This window comes from Zingiber officinale, chromosome 3B (assembly GCF_018446385.1).
Source record: "Zingiber officinale cultivar Zhangliang chromosome 3B, Zo_v1.1, whole genome shotgun sequence".
NCBI lineage: Eukaryota > Viridiplantae > Streptophyta > Magnoliopsida > Zingiberales > Zingiberaceae > Zingiber > Zingiber officinale.
The window spans coordinates 56,160,598-56,188,182 of NC_055991.1; positions in this window are offsets into that span (position 1 = coordinate 56,160,598).

Consider the following 27,585-nt stretch of genomic DNA (forward strand, 5'->3'; position numbering starts at 1 on the left):
TAACTTGCGTAATAAGTAATTAACTAAATTATTGAGCCTTGGAATACTTACAGTGGAGTCTGGCCCTTCTGAAACGGATGCGGATCCGTGGCTTTGCTCGGCCTCGGCCTCTGACTCGCTCTCGCTCTCAACGATCTGGTCTCGGGCCATCAGTGTGAGTAGACTCGTCTGATCGAGTTCGTCGTCGTCGTCCTCCGAAGAAGATTCGTCCCAGGTTGCCTTCAGGGCCTTCTTTCTTCTTTGCTTTTTGGCTTCCTTTTGATTTGGGCAATTGGCTTTGATATGCCCCTTCTGGTTGCATCTGTAGCAAGTGACTTTAAACTTTACCTTTGAGTTCGGTTGGGCCTCCTTGGATTGAACTGCTTTCTTCAGATCTTTCTTGTTGAAGCCCTTCTTCTTCTTGTAGAGCTTCTTCACGAGATTCACTAGTTCGCTGGTCAGTTCATCTTCTGAATCTTCTGAGTCAGGTTCGTCTTCTGATTCCGATTCAATTTTTTGCCATACTCTTGATTCCCGTGTTCGACTCATACCTGCAACTAAAGCAATACCCTTCTCGGATGGCTGTGCATTAGTTTGTTCATGCAGTTCAAATTCACTAAACAATTCATCTAATTTTAAGGAAGACAAATCCTTAGAGACTTTGTAGGCATCTACCATCGATGCCCACAATGTACTCCTAGGAAATGAGTTAAGAGTATACCTTATAATGTCTCTGTTTTCTACCTTCTGCCCGATTCCATGAAGGGAGTTCAGAATATCTTGAATTCGAGCGTGTAACGAACTTGCCGTCTCGCCTTCCTGCATTTTAAAATTGTATAGTTTATTAAGTAACAAATCACGCTTACTTACCTTGGTTTCCGAGGTGCCCTCGTGAAGTTCGATCAGTTTCTCCCACAGCTCCTTTGCGGAAGAGAACGGACCGACCCTATTGAGCTCTTCCATGGTAAGACCGCACTGGATGGTGCAGGTAGCTTTGGCGTCGGCTTCCACCTTTTTGATAAAGGCTGGCTCCCAGTTCTCACAGGATGTCGGCTTACCGTCTGTATCAGTTGGTAGTTGCAGTCCTGTCTTGACTATCATCCAGGTGTCGAACTGGATCTTCAGATATATCTCCATTCGCCCCTTCCAATATCCGAAGTCTTCTCCGGAAAATAGTGGGGGACGAACAGTGCTATATCCTTCTTGTTGGGCCATTTTAGATCTAAGAAAAAACACAAACAAGAAGATCTATTCCAAGACTGAGTCTTGGATTAGTAGTGCGGGAAGAAGAAGAAAAAATAACCAGCCCAAGTGGTATTGACCAACTTTGAGCAACATCGATTTGAAAAGAATTAGAATTTTAGCTAATTAGCTAATTTCTAATTGACTCCGAAACAAAATACCACGAAAAAAAAGCTGTTTTGAATGGTGGTTGCACCAATTCAAAACAACCCCGCTCTGATACCAATTGTTGGATCGAGATCGCGCTAGAGGGGGGGGGTGAATAGCGCTCGTGGCTAAATCGTTCGATTATCGGAATCGTAAATCGTACGAGAAATTAACAGAGTAATAAGCAGCGGAATAAAAACAGTCAAACACAGAGACACAGGGAAGATTTACTTTGTTCGGAGCCTAAGGCGACTCCTACTCGAAGGCCCGCGATCCTTGATCGCTTCCAGTGGGCAACAACTATAAGCTCGATAACAATTACAAATTACAATGAAAGTATTGAAATAACTTTTTTACCGACAACTTAAGAAAGAAGAAAATTGGAGCTCCGAGTCGTCGGAATGACTTTGTTAGCAGCACGTTGAAGAAGGAAAGCCTGGAACTTGATTTTTTGAAGTGCTGGTCGAAACCACCCATATAAAGGGTGTTCAAGGCGCCTTGAAGGATGTTCAAGGCGCCTCCATGCTGCCGAGTCTTCCGCGTGGATCAAATCTGATCTGGTCGAACTTCATCCCTTTAAGGCGCCTTATCCCCTACTCAAGGCACCTTCCAAGGCTCCTTATACCCTCATGAAGGCGCCTCCATTGAAGCTTCGCAGCCAGGTCAGCTTTTGCACCCGAGGCGCCTCCAAGCTCCATGGAGGCGCCTCGGACACTGTTCATCCGAGGCAAATCTTCGTTATTTTGTACCTGCAATACATGTTAGTCCCAAACAACATCCTGCAACACAAAGTTAGCACAAAATAACAGTATGAATAATAAAGAATGTTTATGACAGTCTTCGGACTGTCCGGGTCTGACTTCGGATTTCCAATCGAAAATACTAGGTCGACCCGACGCCTACTGTTCCCTCTATGGGGAACGCGTCCTCACCTACTCCACTCAGGAGATTTACCTGTTGCTAGTCGATCCTTCAGATCGACTGGACTTTTGCTCAGCACTCGACGCTTCCGGACTTTCTGCTGGACATCCGCTTCCCGGCTAGTCCAGTCTTTCACCTGGTTCGCGACACCAGGACTTTCCACCTAGGGTTACCACCCCCCTCGGACTTTTGCCTGAAGTCATCGACCTGCCAAGACTTTCCTCATAGGGTTACCACTCCCTATGACCTAAGGTTACCGCCCCCTAGGGTTTTCCCTTTGCCTAACTGCAGCTAGGACTTTTCTCCACCTAGGGTTACCACTGTTAGAGTGTATACTAAAAGCCTAGCTTTTGGTATAAACATTTATCTAGAAATAAGAATCACATTGGTCAAATGTCTACATTTATGATAAATGAAGTTGTTCAATTAATTTATATTGAAGATAACATGGTGTGTGGTGTCACACACAGAGGATCATGTTATCAGTACCTTATAAATTATAAACAGTAGCTCACGACCATAATGGAAAGGAACAAACCATTAGAAGGTCGTAGTGTAATTAGGTATTAGTTTATCTTAACTATATAATTACACTAGTACACTTAGAGTGTATTGAGTAGGACCATTAGAGGTCGTTTCTTTTATACTGACTTTATAAAGAAACAAAGACCTCAGTTGTTATGGAAGTGTGTGCTCTTAATCCTAATATAATAACAAGCACATATATTTGATATTTATTTCTTTAATTTATCAATGGGTGAGATTTAGTTCAATGAATCAATAAGCCCGATAAATTGGGAAATGATATCACTTATAGTGTGTGTTGTTGATTATAGAAGGAAACTGTGTCCTAGTGATCTAGGTTGAGAATGTCCTCAAGAGGAGCTCATAAGGATTGTCATGTTAAACCCTGCAGGTGGACTTAGTCCGACATGACGATGAAGTTGAGTGGTACTACTCTTGGAGCTAGATATTAATTAAGTGAGTTGTCAGTAACTTACTTAATTAGTGGACATTTGTTATCTTAAACACAGGGAGACTAACACACTCATAATAAGAAGGAGCCCAAAATGTAATTTGGGATTGGTGCGGTAGTTCAATAATAGTTCTTTAGTGGAATGAATTATTATTGATGAAATTAAGTTGTGTGTTCGGGGCGAACACGGGATGCTTAATTTCATCGGGAGACCAAAAACCAATTCCTCCTCTCGGTCCCTATCGTAGCCTCTAGTATATAGAGATTTATACCCACCGCATACCCACCTTCTTACCCATCCAATGGGGCCGGCCAAGCTAGCTTGGAACCCAAGCTAGGGACGGCCAAGACCAAGTGGATGAGTCAAGTAGGTGGCCGGCCACTAGAATATTAAAAGGATTTTTATTAAAATTATTTCTTATGTGGATATCATGATTTTAAAGAGAGTTTAAAATTAAAATTTCCTTTTATAACTTTCTACAAAAGATTAAGAGAAGAGATTAATCTCTTTCCTTATTTGTAGATTAAAAGGATGGTTTTAATTTTTGGTAAAAACTTTCCTTATTTGTAAATCATCTACATGTTTAAAAGAGAGTTTAAAATTTGAAATCTTTCCTTATTTGTTGATTAAAGGAGGATTTTAAATTTTAAGAAAAATTTCCTTTTTAACCATGTTCATGATTTAAAAGAAAGTTTAAAAATTAATAATTCTCTTTTATTAGTTTCTACAAAAGATTGAGAAAAGATTTGATATCTTTCCTTATTTGTAGATTAAAAGAGATTTTAATTTTTAGAGATAACTTTCTTTTTATCCACATGTTTAAAAGAAAGATTTTAATTTATTAAATTTCCTTTTTATAAACCAATCATGAAGGAATTAAATTATTGAAGAAATTTTATAAATTTCTGGAGACAAATTATGAAGTTTTAATTAATTAAAACTCTCATTGTTTGTAGCTTTGGTGTGGCCGGCCATGTAAATTGAGAAAAGGAAAAATATTTTTAATTAAATAAATTTTTCCTTTTCATGGCAAAAGAATTAAGGAAGTTTTTAATTAAATTTCCTTATTTGCCAAGACCAAGGATTATAAAAGAGGGGGTAGAGAAGGCTTCATGTGAACAACCTCTATTATTTTCTCTCCCTCTTTTCCTTGGTGTTGTGGCCGGCCAACCTCTCTTCCTCTCTTCCTCTTGGTGGTGGCCGAACCTTCTCTATTGGCTTGGAGCTCTTGTGGTGGCCGGATACTACTTGGAGAAGAAGAAGAAGAAGGAGAGAAAGCTTATAACCCTTGGAGCTTGGTTGGTGTTTTGTTTTTCGTCCTTGGTGAAGCTTCTTTGTGTTGGCCGAACCTAGCTAGGAGGAGAAGAAGGTGCTTGGTGGTTTCTCATCTCGGAAGATCGTTGCCCACACAACGTCCGAGGTTAGAAGAGGAATACGGTAGAAGATCAAGAGGTCTTTCTAAAAGGTATAACTAGTAATTTTTTCTTTCCGCATCATGCTAGTTATTTATGGAAATAATATCAAATACAAGAGGCTTACGATTCTTGTATTTCGAATATGTTTTTCGAAGTTGTGTTCTTTTGTTTTTATTTTTCCTTGTGATTTGATTGTTCTTTTCGGTTAACCTAAAGTTATTTTAGGAAATTAAATATTAGATTTCCATAAAAGGTTTTGTCTAGTCGGTGGTGGTTGCTCCCATATCCAAGAAGGCCATGTGCCTCGCCACGTCAGTACTGGGAACCAATTATGGAAATTAATATTTAATGGAATTAATAACTTAAGGTGATTTGGGTCGAACGTGTTAAGTTCCGTAGGAGATCCAAGTAAAAACCTAAAAGAACAAATAAATTAAGTTTTGGATCAAACGTGTTAAGTTCCGCAGGCGATCCAAAATTTAATTTAAAAGAACACATGGTAGCTAGGAAAAGGTTCAGACCTTTGTACAAAATTTTTGTACAGTGGAACCTCTAGGCTTTCCGAGTAGCAACCAACAATTGGTATCAGAGCTAGAGTTTTGCCTCTGTGTATTTGGTATTAGTTTAATCATGCACATGTCATACATAATTTAGGCAGGATAATAGTAGGATGTGCTAACTTTGTGGATGCAGGATCCAACTATTATGGCTTATAGTTATTATGTGTGTGATTGGACCCTTGGACATGTCAAGGGCATTTTATTGTATGTGCATGATTGTATTATAAAATACAGCTGGAGCTGTATTTAGTTTTATTAGGATTTTATTTTTGATCTAGATACATGTACATTCCTTTTATGGAATATAGGATCAAAATGTAAAATTCTATTTATGTCGCGGATCGAATCTTGCAAAGCGTGGAACCTTCTAAGGACCAGAGGCACAACGGAACTAGGAGCAAGATGGATGCGACAGCTAGACCCGGTGGCGGTGGCCAAATATGACAGCAGCTTGGGATGACAACACACGGAGGACAAGTAGAGATAAAAGCCATAATAGTTGAAAATTAGATTTTCTATTTATTGCTTTTATATTATGCTGTGTGTGCATGTTAGTTTACATATTTAGTAGGCTAGCATAGTTAAAATTTCTCATTTATAAATAACTAAGTGGGAGAGGGATTTTTAAGTAAATCTCATGGTCTCCATTACTGGTTTGTAAGTGATGCAAACAAGCTTGCGCGTTGGCTCTGAGTGCCTTCCTCCATAACGGATGAGCTTGTTTGTGGATCACTAGAACAGACTTCCATTTTTGGATGACTATAGGAAGTTAATTAAGAGCGTGTGATCTTCCCCAACGGAAGGGGCATAATCTTATTAATGGACTTAGTGTCAAGTAATGGTATACACTTAGACACATTTAATAGTATCCTCCCCATCGGAGTCACTGCTATTATTTGTGTGACCAAATGATACCAACTATTAATTTTATTTGTCAAAAAGTTAGGTTGACAAGATAATAAAATTAATGGGTTAAAACCCTCCTTTTACAAATGTTGAATTTGTATACGTCCACACTAACGTGGCATGCAAAATTCACGGTGTTTGAGGTGTTGGTGAATTTAAATAATATTGTTTGAGGAATCAATATTTTAAAAAAATTCAAAAGTTTTTGACCAAATATTTGATCAAAGACAGATCAACTATTAATTTTATTCGTCATAAAGTAAAGTTGACAAGATAATAAAATTAATGGATAAAATCTCCTCTTTGATTTTGTATACGTCCACACTAACGTGGCATACAAAATTCATGGGGATTTTTAAGGAGTTGATCTTGATCAAATATTTTTGTGATTCTTAGGATTTAAATATTTTTCAATTCCCTAGTAGTCATACTATAGAAAAGACTTAGTAGTCCCAATTGTAAATAGGACTTGGACATTAAGGTAGAGTGTCTTCTAAGAACTAAGAACTAAGAACAATTTAGGTGTATTTAATTCATTAGTTGAAACATGTCTAGTGGTGTTATCTACCAGAACCTGGAGTGTAGATACAAGATGCCATTAATCATGTCTGCAATTCATTGCAGGGTTCCAGGAAACCCAACAACTAAATGAAAGATAAATCACCGTCCACATGGGCACTACTGTAAAAGTGGTAGCTGTTGCAGTGGGAGATGTTTATCCTTTGATAAAATATGGATTTTAAGTAATTGTCTTTACGTACCAAGTTTAGAAAGAACCTGATTTCAGTTTCTAAACTATTATAGATATTGTGTCTATTTTGATAACAAAGTTGTTATCAAGAAAAATAGGAAAGTTATCTATTCTGGTATGATGGTTGACAATTTATAATCCAATAACTCCCATGATGCAACAAATGGAAATTAGTAACACATCTTCTAATTTTAAGAGAAAGCAACCTTCGGAAATGAACCAATTATATCTTTGGCATCTAAAGCTAGGTTATACTTGAGTAGGTTTCATTGGTAGCTGATGAACTTTTGGGTTCATTGGTAGTGGGAATCTTTCCAACCTACGAGTCTTACTTGGAAGGAAAATAACCAAGAAGCTTTTAAGTCCAAGGGGTATGGAGTCAAAAGATATGTTGAAAATGGTTCATTCTGATTTGTGTGATCCTATGACTATCCAGACAAGAGGTAGTATTGAATATATTGTCTATTTTATAGACAACTATTCAAGATACAAATAAATTTACTTAATGTACCGCAAGACTAAGTACTTTGATTAGTTCAAAGAGTACAAGGGTGATGCGGAGAAATGTTAAAGTAAAAAGTCACTATGGAAGATCGTAGTGGCAAGTACCTCTTGAGAGATTTTAGGAGTCACTTATCAGAAGTTGGATTTCAATCCCAACTAACTGCATCTGGTACACCCCAACAGAATGGTGTAGTAGAAAGAAGGTAAAGGACTCTTATGGAATAATTAGATAGATGATGAGTTATTCAGAAAATTACCAAATTTGTTTTAAGGATAAACTCTGAAAATGAAAGTGAAACATAGTACCTTCCAAGTTAGAACTCTCTACTCATATAGAATTGCTGAATAGGTGAAAACCTATTTTGAAGCATATTCGGATTCGGGTAATCCAGCACATATGTTAAAGAGAGACAATGATAAGTTGGATAGGAGTTCACTTGTTTGTAAGTTATCCTAGATAAACAAAAGTAGGTTTATAGTCTTAAAAATCAGAAGGTCATTGTTAGCATCAATGACTGATTTTTTAGAAAAGGACTATATAATGAACCATGTGCTCATAACTAAATTTGTTCTTAAGGAAATAATAAAGGACATGTCTAACCTAGTACCAACTGCACAAGATGAGATACCACAAGAAAACTGCAACACGTATCACAAATGATACACAATTGCAGTAAGTGCCTTGTCGTAGTGGGAGGGTTGTTAGACAACCTAAAAAGATTCATGTTTTGGGAGAGTTTTTGGACTCGATCCCTGGAGGACATGAACCTGATCTCCGGTCATATGATGAAGCACTCCAAGATAAAGATACAGCATCTTGGCAAAGAGTAATGAATAATAGAATTAGAATATATGTATTCTAATAAAATCTGGAAGCTTGTAGAATCACCAAATGGTGTAAAAGCCGTTGGGTGTAAAAAGGTCTATAATAGGAAAAGAGGGACAGACAGGAAGGTAGTAACTTTCAAAGCAAGACTTGATGAAAAAGGAAACTTTTTCACTGGTATCCATGCTTAAGTCTATCCGGATTCTTTTATCTATTTGGCAAGTGGATGTCAAGACAACATTCCTTAATGGAAGTCTTGAAGAAAGCATCCATATAAAGCAACCAGAAGGGTTCATTACAAAGGGCTAAGAGCATCTTGTGTGCAAGCTCAATCAGTCTATGGACTGAGGCAAAGCTTCAAGGTCTTGGAACATCCGGTTTATCAAAGTAATCCAGATCTATGGATTTAGTAACCGGATAAGTCTTGTGTATACAAAAGGTGTGATGGAAGCGTGGTGGTATTTCTTGTACTATATGTAGATAACATTTTTGGTAGTTGGAAACAATATCAAAATGTTGTCAGAAGTAAGGATATGGTTGTTCAAACAATTCGATATAAAGGACTTGGGAGAATGTATATATTCTTAAGATCAAAGTAATAAGTGATCGCAAGAAAAGAATATTTTACTTATCCCAAGCTTCATATATCAGAAAAATCCTTGCTCGTTTTAAAAGCATGCAAAACTCCAAGAAAGATTTCTTACCTTTTCAGGATGGAGTAACTTTATCTAAAGATATGTCTCTGTAGACATCAAAGGAGATAAAGGAAATAAAGGCAGTTCTTTATGCTTCGGCTGTCGGAAGCCTAATGTATGCTATGCACGAGATCAGAAATCTATTTTGCCAAGGGCATAGTTAGCAGATATCAAAGTAACCCTGGACAAGGACAGTGGATTGCAGTAAAGCATATATTGAAGTACCTTAGAGGCACTAGAGAATATATGCTAGCTTACAAGGCAGTTAATTTGGTCCTTGTGGGTTGCATGGATTTTGACTTCCAATCGGATAGGGACAATAATAAGTCAACCTCGGGGTTTTGTGTTTACTTTAGGAGGTAAAGTCATAACTATGGAAGAGTGATAAGTATAGGTGTTTTTCTGGACTCCACCATAGAAGTTTAGTATATGGAAAGCCTCTGAGGTAGCCATAAAAGCTGAATGACTCAATAACCTCAAGATAGACTTAGATATGATTTCTGGTTTGTCCAAAGATTATTACAATTTATTGTAATAATATTGGTGCAGTAGCAAACTCGAAGAAACCATAAGTCTATAAAGGCAAGTAAACACAATAGAGCGCAAGTACCACCCAATACGAGAAATCGTATAAACGAGGAGAAGTTGTTGCTGCCTAGAATGCATCAGATGATGACCTATAGATCTTTTCACTAAGGTCCTTAAGGCGAGAGCTTTTGATGGACATGTTGAAGGGTTGGGAATCAGATGTATGGCAGCAGATATGGCAGCTTAGTCTTTTAGTATAAGTGGGAGATTGTTAGAGTGTATACTAAAAGCCTAGCTTTTGGTATAAACATTTATCTAGAAATAAGAATCACATTGGTCAAATGTCTACATTTATGATAAATGTAGTTGTTCAATTAATTTATATTGTAGATAACATGGTGTGTGGTGTCACACACAGAGGATCATGTTATCAGTACCTTATAAATTATAAATAGTAGCTCACGACCAAGATGGAAAGGAACAAACCATTGGAAGGTCGTAGTGTAATTAGGTATTAGTTTATCTTAACTATATAATTACACTAGTACACTTAGAGTGTATTGAGTAGGACCATTAGAGGTCGTTTCTTTTTATACTGACTTTATAAAGGAACAAAGACCTCAGTTATTATGGAAGTGTGTGCTCTTAATCCTAATATAATAACAAGCACATATATTTGATATTTATTTCTTTAATTTATCAATGGGTGAGATTTAGTTCAATGAATCAATAAGCCCGATAAATTGGGAAATGATATCACTTATAGTGTGTGTTGTTGATTATAGAAGGAAACTGTGTCCTAGTGATCTAGGTTGAGAATGTCCTCAAGAGGAGCTCATAAGGATTGTCATGTTAAACCCTGCAGGTGGACTTAGTCCGACATGACGATGAAGTTGAGTGGTACTACTCTTGGAGCTAGATATTAATTAAGTGAGTTGTTAGTAACTTACTTAATTAGTGGACATTTGTTATCTTAAACACAGGGAGACTAACACACTCATAATAAGAAGGAGCCCAAAATGTAATTTGGGATTGGTGCGGTAGTTCAATAATAGTTCTTTAGTGGAATGAATTATTATTGATGAAATTAAGTTGTGTGTTCGGGGCGAACACGGGATGCTTAATTTCATCGGGAGACCAAAAACCAATTCCTCCTCTCGGTCCCTATCGTAGCCTCTAGTATATAGAGATTTATACCCACCGCATACCCACCTTCTTACCCATCCAATGGGGCCGGCCAAGCTAGCTTGGAACCCAAGCTAGGGCCGGCCAAGACCAAGTGGATGAGTCAAGTAGGTGGCCGGCCAAAGCTTGGGTCCCAAGCTTAGGTGGCCGGCCACTAGAATATTAAAAGGATTTTTTAAAATTATTTCTTATGTGGATATCATGATTTTAAAGAGAGTTTAAAATTAAAATTTCCTTTTATAACTTTCTACAAAGATTAAGAGAAGAGATTAATCTCTTTCCTTATTTGTAGATTAAAAGGATGGTTTTAATTTTGGTAAAACTTTCCTTATTTGTAAATCATCTACATGTTTAAAGAGAGTTTAAAATTTGAAATCTTTCCTTATTTGTTGATTAAAGGAGGATTTTAAATTTTAAGAAAACTTTCCTTTTAACCATGTTCATGATTTAAAGAAAGTTTAAAATTAATAATTCTCTTTTATTAGTTTCTACAAAGATTGAGAAAAGATTTGATATCTTTCCTTATTTGTAGATTAAAAGAGATTTTAATTTTAGAGATAACTTTCTTTTATCCACATGTTTAAAAGAAAGATTTTAATTTATTAAATTTCCTTTTATAAACCAATCATGAAGGAATTAAATTATTGAAGAAATTTTATAAATTTCTGAGACAAATTAGGAAGTTTTAATTAATTAAAACTCTCCTTGTTTGTAACTTTAGTGTGGCCGACCATGTATAATTGAGAAAAGGAAAAATATTTTAATTAAATAAATTTTTCCTTTTCATGGCAAAAGAATTAAGGAAGTTTTAATTAAATTTCCTTATTTGCCAAGACCAAGGATTATAAAGAGGGGTAGAGAAGGCTTCATGTGAACAACCTCTATTATTTTCTCCCTCTTTTCCTTGGTGTTGTGGCCAACCTCTCTTCCTCTCTTCCTCTTGGTGGTGGCGAACCTTCTCTATTGGCTTGGAGCTCTTGTGGTGGCGGATACTACTTGGAGAAGAAGAAGAAGAAGAGAAAGCTTATAACCCTTGGAGCTTGGTTGGTGTTTTGTTTTTCGTCCTTGGTGAAGCTTCTTTGTGTTGGCCGAACCTAGCTAGGAGGAGAAGAAGGTGCTTGGTGGTTTCTCATCTCGGAAGATCGTTGCCCACACAACGTCCGAGGTTAGAAGAGGAATACGGTAGAAGATCAAGAGGTCTTTCTAGAAGGTATAACTAGTAATTTTTCTTTCCGCATCATGCTAGTTATTTATGGAAATAATACCAAATACAAGAGGCTTACGATTCTAGTATTTCGAATATGTTTTTCGAAGTTGTGTTCTTTTGTTTTATTTTTCCTTGTGATTTGATTGTTCTTTTCGGTTAACCTAAAGTTATTTTAGGAAATTAAATATTAGATTTCCATAAAAGGTTTTGTCTAGTCGGTGGTGGTTGCTCCCATATCCAAGAAGGCCATGTGCCTCGCCACGTCAGTACTGGGAACCAATTATGGAAATTAATATTTAATGGAATTAATAACTTAAGGTGATTTGGGTCGAACGTGTTAAGTTCCGCAGGAGATCCAAGTAAAAACCTAAAAGAACAAATAAATTAAGTTTTGGATCAAACGTGTTAAGTTCCGCAGGCGATCCAAAATTTAATTTAAAAGAACACATGGTAGCTAGGAAAAGGTTCAGACCTTTGTACAAAATTTTTGTACAGTGGAACCTCTAGGCTTTCCGAGTAGCAACCAACAACCACCCCCTAGGACCTAGGGTTACCACCCCCTAGGGTTTTCACCTGCCTAACCGCAGTTAGGACTTTCCTGAAACACTCATTCAGACTTTTTAGAATACAAAACACCTTAACTTTGAATCCTTTGCCATTATCAAAACACGAGTTCGATCGTCGGATGCTTCCCACACCAACATTTTCATCCACTTTGAGGCAAAGATCTCTATTCCTCTCTTCTTCTTTTCCTCTTAATCCCCACAAGAAACTCTTCTCCTTCCTTCCATTGATTCCTTCTTTTCTCCAAGATTCTCTCTTTTCTTCAAGATCCTTCTTCTTTTCTCAAAGATTGCCTTCCTTCTCCCTCAAGAAGCTCTCCTTTTCTTCTCTCCCCCAAATCAATCGATCAACACATCTCACAAACTCTCTTCCCCTCTTGACTTGCAAACATGTCCAATATTTTGAAAAGAATTTGGAGGAGTGGTAAATCTAGTCGAGGAGGCAAAGATCAAGGCAAAGGCAAAGGGAAAACAATTGTCAAAGGGAAGACATCTAGCAAAGACAAAAGAAAACATCAATCACGCAACAAGGGTAATGAAAATTACCTTGGAATTATTTATAGAAATCATGAACAGAAATCTAGATTCAATATTCTTTTTACCCATAAATTAGTTTATACGGAATATCTTCACCCTCACAATATAGATGCTTTAGGGATTAAGCATAACGCTGATTGGTTAATTAGCAACTTAGATTGGAATGACTTGATGTATATGTACCATCCAACCTATCCCCGTATTACCCTTGAATTCTTAAGTTCGTTAAAGAGTCATTTTACTTCGGATGATGATCATGATGGCAAGATTAGCTTTCGTTTGATGAATCATGATTACCAATGATCTCTTTATGACTTTAATAATTTCTTTAGCTTGTCAACTAGAGGATCTCGTAAGTTTGATTACACTTTTAATAGTAATTCTTTTTGGAATGAAATTACTGATTTAAATGAACCCTATGATCCATCTTGCCTCAAAGTTTCATCTATTCAAAACCCTATTTTTCACTACCTCCACCTTGTCATGAGTAACACTACTTTCAGTTGAGGTGAAAGTGATGGGGTGGTTAGAAAAGTTAAGTTTTACTCTTTCTAGGCTATGTTGAACAAATTCGATTTTGATATGGGGTTCCACTTTGTTTAAACTCTAGCGAGATCCGACAAGGTTACTACGAGTATAATTATTTTTGACAGGTTAATCACACAAATTGTTAAACACTTAGAGTGCGAACTATTTGGTATAAATATTATTCATGACAACTCTAAGATCAATATCGATACTTGTTTAGCCATAAAATGATTTATCAGAAATAAAATGATTTGGTTTCATTAGGAGAGATAAATTTCCACTTCTCCTACATGACCCTGATCGCACCATAATTCGTAACTTTGCTAATTAGGTTATTAAGGATTTAGCACCCGAGTATGCCCCTATCCAAGGAGCACCCTAAACCCTCCTCCTCTAGATACCTTGAGTCAGCTAGATATTCTGAGCCGGTTAGACACTCATTTGCCTATGGTGATATGAGTCCCTCTAGATTTATTTTTTTTTAGATTTTTGTGCTACTTTGGGCACTTTTCATGAGGAGCATAACACCCACCAACATATGTTGGAGGGCAATTTGTATTGACTCAAAAATAGTTCCAAGAAATATGGGACCATTTTAGGATGACGAGAAATTTTTAGAGGCAAGTTTTAGAATTTGTAAATGATTATTGAATTGAGTAGGGGAGAATGTAGGATTTTAGGCTTCCATGGGCTTGACTAGATAGTAGACTGCCATGCTTTTTTAGTATCATGAGCACCATGGCAACTTACCATGAGTACCTAGATTCCCTCATAGGGCACGCTCTCCACCACTTGAGGATCATCCTCCTCTACCATATCCCTCTCCACCATTTTGCCCTCCGACGCATCACCTCTACCACCATATTGATTTCATTGAGACAATGAAAATTTCAAGTCTAGGGGAAAGTTGTACATATGTCTATATTTGTTTCTTGTTTTTTCATTTCAATTTAGTTGCATTTGTTTCAATTTGATTACATTTTGTTCATTTTTCTTAGTTTGTTTTTAGTTAATGTAGTTTTTTCTATGGCATGCGTAGTGCATCAGTCATCACTTTATTACTGACTTGTTCTTGTAGAAAAAATTCTAGCACACTTGTTCTAGACTTGTGCTATTGTGATTCATAGTGCTAGTATATTTGGTGATATATTTTTCTCTATCTTTAATAACATGAAGTGAGCAGTGTTTTTATTAAGAAAATTTGAGTGATGGCTTAGTTTTAGGACCTCTTTTTCACTTTGCCTAGTTTTGATGGTAGATAACTTTGAAAATAGTCATGATTCATAGAACTTGATTAGTACTAGTGTTTCTATGGTGATCTCTCAATTACATTTTGGTTACTATATAAGGCTTGACTCATATCAACTCATTTGAAAAAAATCAATATCCCTATATTTACATTTATGTCAGTGCTACATCTTTAAAGAACTTAAAAAAATTATTTGAATAAGGGACATAAAAAATAGTTGTTGTGAGTAATGTTGGGTTTTTCGGGCCGCGAAAACCATTTTTTCGCTTCGCAGAAACCCTGAAACCCCGCCACCGGATCCGTGTGAAGATAAATCTTTCGAAAAACTTATGAGTACGAGTTTCTAAACCTCAATCTACAGTAGATCTACAAAGGAGAAGGAATATACCCTTAATGCGAAGCCCTTCACAATCCCGCTTGTCCTCGGTTCGCCGGATCTCGAAAGTGTCAAAGTAGACACTTCTCTATGTGTATCCACACAAGCAAGAGATGGAGAAAAACCTCTAAGGATGTGCTAGCAACCTTAGAGATCAGTAAGGGAGAAGAGGAGAGCAAGAAGAAAGCTAGAGAGGAAGAATATGGGAGTTACCACAAAAAATGAAACTCTCCACATGAAATCAAAGTGGCCGGCCACTTTAGTGGAGGTTGTAACCTCCATGGGATACCAAGAGTCACAACTCTTGGTAACTCCCATGAGGTGGCATCTCACTTAAGTAACCATGATGATGTGGAGCATCATCATTGGCCCACTCAATGCCAACTCACCAATGAGGTGACAAATGGTCAAGTCAAACTTGACCTTTCATCTTCCTCTCAAGTTAAGCCAAACTTGACCACTTCTCTCTCTTGGTTGATCTAATCTAACCATTGGTTCAAGTCAATTTTAATTTAATGAATCTATATTCATTGAATTAAATTAATTCAATGAGTCTAAGTCCAAATTAGACTCATCTAATACATGAACCAAATTGAGTCCAACTCAATTAGCCTACTTTGGATTACTCTTAATCCAATTTGGTTCATCACATGAACCTAATCCTTTAGGTTCATCAAATGAACCTAATCTCCATCTAATTTCCCTTTGTGTGTGACCCTATAGGTTCTTGTAATATTGGCAATGCCCCTAAACCCATTTAGGAGCATAAGTAATGAGCGGTATCTAGCAACACATCATTACTACACAAGTTACAAGAATGTTGAGATCCAACATCACCTTGTGACTACTAATTGTGACTCCTCACAAAATATGACAAGTGTCCTTCTATCCTAGACATCTAGATTGATCAATGTGAGGCATAGATCGTGTCATCCTCTAATCAATCTAAATCTTGAACTCCTAGTAGACTCACTAAATCATATGAGCTCAATATCTCATATTGACTCATTTGAGCATAGCCATGCACTTTGTGGTCTCACTCTATCAAGAATATCAATGTCGCTCCCGTCATATAGGAGGGATAGATCTCATCTACATCACTCACATCCCTCTGCATAATTCGTTACATACCCAGTAATCGCCTTTATAGTCCACCCAGTTACGGGTGACGTTTGACGAAACCAAAGTACATAACTCCTTATGTAGGGAACCATGGTGACTTCAGGTCTAAGAACTAGTAGTCATACTAATAGCCACATGAGAAAGTATATGACACTCATATAACGATCCATGATACTTTCTCATGGCGGGTCATTCAGTATACATTCTCTAATGCATACCCATGTGTCAACTTGATATCTCTATATCCATGACTTGTGAGATCAAGTCATCGAGTTGACCTACATGCTAGTCTTATTTCATTAACATTGTCCCTGAATGTTAATACTCGACTAGGAATGATTAAGAGTAGTGTTCCCTATATCATCTCGCTATCGGTTCAACTAACCGATTGATATAGGTGAGAACCTTCTACTTAAGGACGCTATTATACTTAGTTTATATGGCACCAATACAAGTAAGTATAATAACCAAAACAAATGCCTTTATTTATATATAAGAATATGATACAATAAGTCCATAATACAATCATCAAATGATTGACTCTAGTGCTCTAACTAACAATCTCCCACTAGCACTAGTGCCAATCAGTGTAGGCTCTAAGGCCCAATGACCTAGTGTGACTATCATGCTTCCTCTATGCCAAAGCTTTGGTCAAGGGATCTGCGATGTTAGTCTCTGTAGGTACTTTGCAAATCTTCACATCTCCTCTCTCGATAATCTCTCGAATGAGATGGAAGCGCCGTAGAATGTGTTTAGTCCGCTGGTGTGAGCGAGGTTCCTTCGCCTGTGCTATAGCTCCATTGTTGTCACAATAAGGCTCAATAGGGTCAGCGATACTAGGAACCACCCCAAGTTCAGTGATGAACTTGCGGATCCAAACTGCCTCCTTTGCTGCCTCTGATGTAGCAATATACTCGGCCTCTGTCGTAGAATCAGCGACTGTGTCCTGCTTCGAACTCTTCCAGGTCACAGCACCACCATTTACACAAAATACGAACCCTGATTGCGATCGATAATCATCCTGATCGGTCTGGAAGCTAGCATCACTGTAACCCTTTACAACTAGCTCATCATTGCCTCCATATATCAAGAAATATTCTTTAGTCCTTCTTAAGTACTTAAGAATATTCTTGACCGCTATCCAGTGACTTTCACCTGGATCTGACTGGTATCTACTCGTCATGCTCAAAGCATACGAGACATCAGGTCGAGTACATAGCATGACGTACATGATAGATCCTATGGCTGAGGCATAAGGGATCTGATCCATGCGGTCTCTCTCCTCTCTAGAAGAGGGACCTTGAGTCTTCGAAAGACTCACGTCATGTGACATCGGCAGAAATCCCTTCTTGGAGTTCTGCATGGCAAACCGAAGGAGTACCTTGTTAATATATGTACTCTGACTTAGGCCAAGCAATCTCTTAGATCTATCTCTATAGATCTGTATCCCTAGAATGCGGGATGCCTCACCTAAGTCCTTCATTGAGAAGCATGTCCCTAGCTAAGTCTTGACAGACTGTAGCAAAGGGATGTCCTTCCCAATGAGTAGTATGTCATCCACATATAATATGAGGAAGACAACTATATCCCCTACAACCTTCTTGTAGACACAAGGTTCATCTTCATTCTTGATGAAACCAAACTGTTTGATTGCATCATCGAATCGAAGATTTCAGCTCCGAGAAGCTTGCTTTAGTCCATAAATAGACCTATGTAGCTTGCATACTCTGCTAGTATGCTGTGGATCTTCAAAACCCTCAGGTTGTGTCATGTACACATCCTCGAGCAGGTTTCCATTCAGAAATGCGGTTTTGACATCCATCTGTCATATCTCATAGTCATGGTAAGCTGCAATAGCAAGCATGATCCGAATGGACTTAAACATCGCTATTGGAGAAAAGGTTTCATCATAGTCAATACCATGAATTTGCTTGAAACCTTTAGCTACCAAGCGACCCTTATAGATAAGTCCATTCATGTCAGTCTTTCTCTTAAAGATCCACTTACACCCAATGGGTTTTACCCCTTCAGGTGGATCAACCAAAGTCCATACTTGGTTGGTGTACATGGATATCATCTCGTATCTCATGGCCTCTAGCCATTTCTCGGAATTTGGTCTCATCACAGCTTCCTGATAGGTGGTAGGCTGATCCTCTATGAGCACAACGGCATCATGGTCAGACAAGAGAAATGAAAATCTCTCAGGCTGACAACGTACCCTATCAGACCTGCGAAGAGGTATGTCTACTTGAACTGGTTGTTGTTCCTCAACTCCTTGTGGAACAACATCATCCACAACACTTTGTGGTTCCAGTTCAACTTCCATTGAGGCTTCAGTGCAATGGTCCGCATCTTGAACTTCTTTAAGATCGAACATACTCCCACTAGTCTTTCTAGAAACAAAGTCCTTTTCTAGAAAGACTCCAGTCTTTGCCACAACTACCTTGTGCTGACTGGGAATGTAGAAGTAATATCCCTTAGTTTCCTTAGGATATCCAATGAAATAGCACTTGTCAGATTTGGGTTCTAATTTGTCTGAGACTTGACGTCTAACGTAAGCCTCACAACCCCAAATCCTCATGAAAGACACCTGGGCATCTCTCCCAGTCCATATCCTATATGGTGTCTTTATCACGGCCTTGGATGGAACTCGGTTGAGTATAAAAGCTGCCGTGTCTAGAGAATAGCCCCAAAGGTATGTCGGAAGATCTGTGTGACTCATCGTAGATCTACCATATCTAATAGGGTACGATTCCTCCTTTCAGATACATCATTCCACTGTGGTGTTCCAGGAGGAGTGAGTTGGGATAGAATCCCACACTCAGCTAGGTAGTCACGAAACTCATGACTAAGGTATTCTCCACCTCGATTTGATCGAAGTATCTTAATACTCTTGTCAAGCTGGTTCTATACTTCATTCTTGAATTCTTTGAACTTTTCAAAGGATTCAGACTTATGTGTCATCAAGTACACATAACCATATCTACTGAAGTCATTAGTAAATGTGATGAAGTACCTATAACCTCCTCTAGCAGCAACATTGAAAGGGCCACATACATCACTATGTATAAGACCTAACAAGTCAGTCGCTCTCTCACTGTGCCCACTAAAGGGAGTCTTGGTCATCTTGCCTAGTAGGCATGACTTGCACGTCTCATAAGATTCAAAATCAAATGAGTCCAGCAAACCATCCTTATGGAGCTGGGATAAGCGCTTGTCATTTATATGACCTAAGCGACAGTACCAGAGATAGGTTTGGTTCAAGTCATTTGACTTAAACCTCTTGGTATTTATGTTATAGATAGGGCTTTCAAGATCTAGAATATAGAGTCCGTTCATCAGAGGTGCACTACAATAGAACATATCTTTTAAATAAACAGAACAACATTTTTCCTTAATTATAAAAGAGAAACCTTTCTTGTCCAAACAAGAAACTGAAATTATGTTCTTAGTTAATGCAGGCACATAACAACAATCATTCAACTCTAATACAAGCCCAGAGAGTAGAGATAGAAAATAAGTCCCTACAACAACAATAGCAACCCATGCTCCATTGCCTATGCGTAGGTCTATCTCGCCCTTTGTCAATGCTCTGCTATTTCTCAGCGCTTGTACATTAGTACAAATGTGAGAAGCACATCCGGTATCTAATACCCGCGATGAAGAAATAGAGAGGTTGACTTCTATAACATTTATACCTGAAGTAGAAATCTTATTTCTCTTCTTCTTAAGATCTTCTAGGTATCCTGTGAAGTTCCTCTTCCAGTGCCCTGCTTATCCTTGATATAGTTGACGAAGATGTTCAACTATATCATAAGCAGTCATCAACTCATGTTGCTTCTGAAGCTCAGAGTTCATGGTTGCGAGCATAAGACATGACACATCTAATGCGTCATCTTGATGCTTCTTGTAAGCGTCACGATCAGCTCGCGTGGCAATGACAGGAGGTGCCTTGGGAATGGGCTGCTCCAGGACGTACAATTTACGTTTCTGGGTGAGAACTATTCTCAAGTTCCTGTACTAGTCCAGGAAATTTGTCCCGTTGTGCTTGTCCTTCTTAAGGACAGAACGCAGGGAGAAAGAGTTCGTATTTGACTTCATGGTTATCTACAACAAATAAATGCAGAAAATGAATATCATATTCTTTTAAATCATTTAATTAGGCCTTTAACTAAATGATGCTCCCACTGAATTATATAATTTTTGTAGAATCAAGTGAGTGATGTGGTCAAACCACACTTACTAGATTCTAACTAGCTATAATTCGTGTGGGACAAGATCCACATCATACTACGCCTTGAGTTAGCATTGGCTAAATCGCCCAAGACTTAGTATGATCGGTAGGTAACAATTTACCAATTACATCTCTATGCAACTCTTGTTTATAGGATCATTATCCACAGTTATATTAAAATTTGAGTTAGCTTTGGCTAATACGCCCAAGAATTAATATAAATGTGATTTATGTCCTATCTTTCCAACCGTTGGAAGAATGCCTATAGTTGTACTCGATCCAACCGAGTTAACTAGTTACTCAATCTAATTGAGTTGTACTCACCCATGCGTTGATAGGCGGGACCAAGATTGTCTCTCCGTACCCTACCAAGATAGTATGCATTGCTCTGCTTTGGCAGATTCAACAACAACATGCGATCGAGGTAGTGGTAGGTATCACGACATGGTAGGCATTACGAGTTGACGCGATTGAGATCTAATCTAATCGTCAAGGTGTATCATATACTCGATTTAGATCTAATCTAATCGTAGAGGAGGTGCATCATGTGCGCGACTTAGATCTAATCTAATCGTCGAGATGTATCATATACGCGATTGATCGAATCGAATCGTTAAGGCGCTAATTAACTACTTTACTAGCATGCATCAAATACACACAGACAAGCAATTAATTATTCTATTTGTGATTAGTCATGGCCCTACTACGATCTTCTCAAGCCAATGAGAAGATCGGATGGTCAACCTAAGGTCAACAGCTTCTCAAGCTCCTCCCTTTGACCACCTTGTGTTGCTCGCGCCCTCCTCGTAACTCCGTCTCGAGTGGACCTTCCACAGCTCCAATTTTGTATATTACAATTTTGAAACTCGAGTTACATTCGAGTCTAAACTAATTTACAACAAAAATATAAAATAGAGAAAGGCACGACGCGCAGGTCGCGAATAAAATATAACACGCACATCACATGACGACACGCAGGTCGTATTATGAATTACAACACATTTATATCAATCCAATTGGGTCTTTTGGGCCATGACCATCAAAAATTATATATAATTCTAAATTATGTAATTTCCATAATTTTCTGTAATTTTAATACTATTTTTTACAATTTTTACGAGTAAAAAAAAATTCCCGGCGGTCCCATTTAGCGATTTTCAGGCGCAATCACGGAACGAATCCCCTTGCGGGGCCAGGGGCAGCGCCCCTACCCGCAATCTAACCATCGTGAGTGTCCCTAAGCGATCCAACAGCGCCTTAGCCCACTGTCCCAAAAATTTTTGGGGCGAAACCTTGCCGTTTCGGAAAAAACATCTCGGTAGTCGAAGCCTACAAGTGTCGAAACACTTGTGCTTCGCTTCTACGAGAAAAATACCCATAAAAACTCTAAAAATCATAAAATTACAGAATATCACAAAACCTATATTTTTCATAAAAAATCAAATTAAACTCATACAAGTCTTCGCACGTGGCTCTGATACCACTATTGGGTTTTTCAGGCCGCAAAAACCGATTTTTCGCGTCTCGGAAACCCTGAAACCCCGCCACCGGATCCGTGCGAAGATAAAACTTTCGAAAAACTTATGAGTACGAGTTTCTAAACCTCGATCTACAGTAGATCTACGAAGGAGAAGCAATATACCCTTGATGCGAAGCCCTTCGCAATCCCGCTTGTCCTCGGTTCGCCGGATCTCGAAAGTGTCAAAGTAGACACTTCTCTATGTGTATCCACACAAGCAAGAGATGGAGAAAAACCTCTAAGGATGTGCTAGCAACCTTAGAGATCAGTAAGGGAGGAGAGGGTGAGCAAGAAGAAAGCTAGAGAGGAAGAAGATGGGAGTTACCACAAAAAATGAAACTCTCCACATGAAATCAAAGTGGCCGGCCACTTTAGTGGAGGTTGTAACCGCCATGGGATACCAAGAGTCACAACTCTTGGTAACTCCCATGAGGTGGCATCTCACTTAAGTAACCATGATGATGTGGAGCATCATCATTGACCCACTCAATGCCAACTCACCAATGAGGTGGCAAATGGTCAAGTCAAACTTGACCTTTCATCTTCCTCTCAAGTCAAGCCAAACTTGACCACTTCTCTCTCTTGGTTAATCTAATCTAACCATTGGTTCAAGTCAATTTTAATTTAATGAATCTATATTCATTAAATTAAATTAATTCAATGAGTCTAAGTCCAAATTAGACTCATCTAATACATGAACCAAATTGAGTCCAACTTAATTAGCCTACTTTGGATTACTCTTAATCCAATTTGGTTCATCACATGAACTTAATCCTTTAGGTTCATCAAATGAACCTAATCTCCATCTAATTGCCCTTTGTGTGTGACCCTATAGGTTCTTGTAACGTTGGCAATGCCCCTAAACCCATTTAGGAGCATAAGTAATGAGCGGTATCTAGCAACACATCATTACTACCCATGTTACAAGAATGTTGAGATCCAACATCACCTTGTGACTACTAATTATGACTCCTCACAAAATATGGCAAGTGTCCTTCTATCCTAGACATCTAGATTGATCAATGTGAGGCATAGACCGTGTCATCCTCTAATCAATCTAAATCTTGAACTCCAAGTAGACTCACTAAATCAAATGAGCTCAATATCTCATATTGACTCATTTAGGCATGGCCATGCACTTCGTGGTCTCACTCTATCAAGAATATCAATGTCACTCCCATCATTTAGGAGGGATAGATCCTATCTACATCACTCACATCCCTCTGCATAATTCGTTACATACCCAGTAATCGCCTTTATAGTCCACCCAGTTACGGGTGACGTTTGACGAAACCAAAGTACATAACTCCTTATGTTGGGAACCATGGTGACTTCAGGTCTAAGGACTAGTAGTCATACTAATAGCCACATGAGAAATTATATGACACTCATATAACGATCCATGATACTTTCTCATGGCGGGTCATTCAGTATACATTCTCCAATGCATACCCATGTGTCAACTTGATATCTCTATATCCATGACTTGTGAGATCAAGTCATCAAGTTGACCTACATGCTAGTCTTATTGCATTAACATTGTCTCTGAATATTAATACTCGACTAGGAATGATTAAGAGTAGTGTTCCCTATATCATCCCACTATCGGTTCAACTAACCGATTGATATAGGTGAGAACCTTCTACTCAAGGATGCTATTATACTTAGTTTATTTGGCACCATTACAAGTAAGTATAATAACCAAAATAAATGCCTTTATTTATATATAAGAATATGATACAATAAGTCCATAATACAATCATCAAATGATTGGCTCTAGGGCTCTAACTAACAAGTAAAAACTAATAAAGAACTCCTTTGAGACTGAGTTAGATTACTAAGAAAATAACTACTATATTTCTCTTGATTTTGAGGACTTCTTTGAGACCCTGTGTAATTTGAGAGGGATGAACCAAGTATATGGCAGTTAAGTGTTTATCGCTGGGAGCATAAGAAACATAGTTAAATGAAGACTTGATTAGGTTAGAGATTGAAACTTGAGAAATTTAGACAACTCATCGCACTGAGCATAGGGACTACTACTTAGGCCATGCTCAAATTATTTTATTATCATGCTCATTAATGAAACTATTTGATAGAGTTAGATTAATTCATTAAGAGTTATGATGAACTGTACCAATACATGAGTTTAGATTGTCGGGTTTTACTTGAGGACAAGCAAAAGTCTAAGTTTGAGGATATGATGTGGATAGACTATATATATTTTTATGTATTGTTTGACACACATTTAATTGTATATTTCTTGACTATGATTTATGTTATTGCGCCTTAATTTAGCATTGTATCAACATAATTACTCTTTTTATTTGGAGATCTACTTTTGCTTATTTTTATCGACAGGATGTATTTTAGAATGAAAATAGAGTAAAAATGAATATTGGACCAACTTTGGAGGATAAACAGCAAGCATGGTAATGCCCCTTGGCATGACCATGTTCTTACAGATGATATGGCCATGTCTCATGAGACACGACTCAAAGCATTTCCAAAAGTATACACGACATGGTCGTGCCTAACGACACGACCGTGTCTAGCTCCAACAGGGCCAACTCTAGGGCCGTGTTTTATGACATGGCCCATGCCTCACTTCTAGAGCTTCATGCGAGCAAACTGTGCCCAAGAGGCATGACAGTGCCCCTTTTCCTGTGGATTTCATGCCACAGTTGTGTCTCCAGGCACAACCATGTAGTGTGAAAGGAAGGGGTCATGTCCTCTGCCTATAAAAGCGGATCTTCTTACCCTTTTGAGGGGACAAAGGTTTTCCCCTTAATGAAATCCATGAGGTCCAAATCTACGGTAGATTTTGATGATTTATCGATGATCCCAGGCCGAATTCATCATCCCGCCCATCTCTACAACAAGGATTTGTTCCCGAAGGCTTTGATTTCATCTGGCTAAGCTTTCTTTTCTCTTCTCTTCTAGATTTGAGTTATAGATTGCTTTCTTTGATGTATTTGGGTTGTAATTTCCTTATTATGGAGCAGATCTTTGAATTCTTGGATGTAGGGAGTAATTGTAATGTGATGTTGATGTAAACTCTATGAATTTGCCAATTTCCTAGTTTAATGACATGTTTATGCATTATTTTTGTTTGATTGAATGTGTGTGTATATGTATTATTTGATTGAATAGATGTAAAGATTGTTCTCCACATAGAGGGGATGCTCTAGATCATATGAACAGGAGACCCTTGTGATAGGAGGTATCCCTTTAATCGGACTTTCTAGAGTATTTTCCTTGAAATGAAGATTAATTCTCTATAAGGGATTATCTAAATAGAGCTTAAAGGATTTGTCTCAATTCCATGTTAGGAAGTGATCTGTGTAATTTAGGTTGTATGATCGGGGAGGGGGGTCCTTATGTAATAGGGGATATCCCTTTAACTAGACTTTCTACGTTATCTCTTCCACTTAACGACATTGAAATCCAATAGGATAAATACTCCAATGTAATCACCATGGGGTTGTATCGATATTTAGTTAGGATCCCTACAAGAGCATAAACATAGAGGATAGGAGATAAATAATTCATAATATATAAACGAGCATTACAATGAAATTGAAATCCTAAAATCTTTCCCAATCAACTTTCCGATCTCACATCCTCCAGACCTCTTATTCTTAACTTTCTTTCTCTCTCTCTTAATCTCTAGTTTGTAACGTTTTAAAAAACATTTGATAGTCTAGATAATTTGCTTCGAAAACTCAGCTAGGGCTTAATCCATAGTCCTTGTGGAATCAATGTTTTTATTACTTGATGATTTAATCGTGCACTTGTAGTGAGATAACATAAGACTGCTCAAGGTGACTAGAATTGGATCGAGTGGATCTACTATTTGGGTGATAGGAGATTCATCTAGGCAACTAAAGAAGGCAAAATTAGAAATGGTCAAGACTAAAGGTTGACCATTTTCTAGGCAATCAGAAGAATTCTAGGCTTTTGAAAGCCACTGATGAGTCATCCAGACCCATTGGAGAAATGAATTAGAATAGCAGCCACACCAACTATTTCTAGGCGATTGGATAGAGCTTCCAAGTAATCAAATGTTGTTGACTCATTTGGAGCCATTATTGACCCATTGTTGAAGAAGATAAAGCTCGAAGCCACGTCATCATGTTTAGGCAACTCGAAGCTTACGGTTGACCGGGAAGTGCCATGTTAGCACAATGATTAGATTTAGATGAAGTTTATAAAAATGACTGAAGCTCAAAGAATAGATATACACACTCAAATTCATTCTATCTGTCAACTCTTTCTATTTCTCTTGTACTTAACCATTGTAAGAGGCTTCTCCACCTTCAGAATATTTCCAAAGATGAGAAGATAGTGGACAAGTGCTTTTATAGTTCTTGGACTAGGAACCTATGGGTTGCAAACCAAGTAAAGTATTGAGCCTCTTTTCTTTTATGTGTTATTTGTTTTTGCTAATGTATGTGTATTTTTGCTAAGTCGTTAGCAAAAGAAATCCAAGTTTGAATTGTAAAATACTATTCACCCCTCCCCTCTAGTGATCTAAATCTCTTCTATAACACTAACACTTGGTATTAGAGTCAGACTGTCTAGAAGGACTAATCGCCGACTAAGCAACTAGATCGAGAGAAATAACTTGATCAAACATTCATCCATCAAAGTTCGAAGGCGACTTTACCATGTGGAAGAAGAAGATGGAGGTATTTTTTTAAAATCAATTTTGAAATTTTATTTTTCATAAAATATGATTTTGAAGTGCCTAGAAATGAAGATGGAGAAGAACTTGAGGAACACAGATGGACCAAAAGCATCAAGAAGAGTTCATGGCTAATAGTAAGGAGGAGTTTCATTTACTAAGTGTTACGAGTGTAAGAACTTAACTAGATCGTTACCTACAACTCTGCCAAAAAACTCTAAGAAAAACTCCTAGAGCTATAAAGAAACTTTAGAGGTAAAAATGGCTAGGCATGACCTACTAAGGAGTCAACTCGACTATCTTCAATTAGAAAATGGGGAAAAGATTACACAACTACATGCCAAGATAAAGGATATTCTTACCAACCTTAACAACTTTGAAGAGATGGTTTCAAACCGAGACATCCTTAGATATGCCCTTAATGCCTTCTGAAGAATACAATAATGGGTATTTATAGTAGACTCCTACTATATTTTAAACAATCTTGAGGTAAGTAGTTTAGAGGATTTCTTTTCTACTATGAAATTACATGAGTCTAGATATATATAGGCTTAAAAGAAATAGAAAAGACAAATCACAGCATAGCTCTAAAAGTGAAGCAAAGTGAGTTGCATTCGGAGTCATCAATGGATGAAGATGAACAAGCATACTTAGTAAGGAAGATGAAAAGTTTCTTTAAAACTAATAATTTTGATAGGAAACAAACATAAAATTGCTAAAGAAGTAGAAACAAAATATAAGATGCTTGAATTGTGATAAGGAGGGTCACATCTAGGATAACTTCCTCAAACTCAAGAAAAAGATCAAAGAGAAGGGGCAAAGATAAGGCGAAGCCAAAATAAAGAATCCTAAATGCAACATGGAGTGACACCTCATCTTCAGAGGATTCAGAAACTAAGCATATAACTAGTTGTGCACTGATGGTAA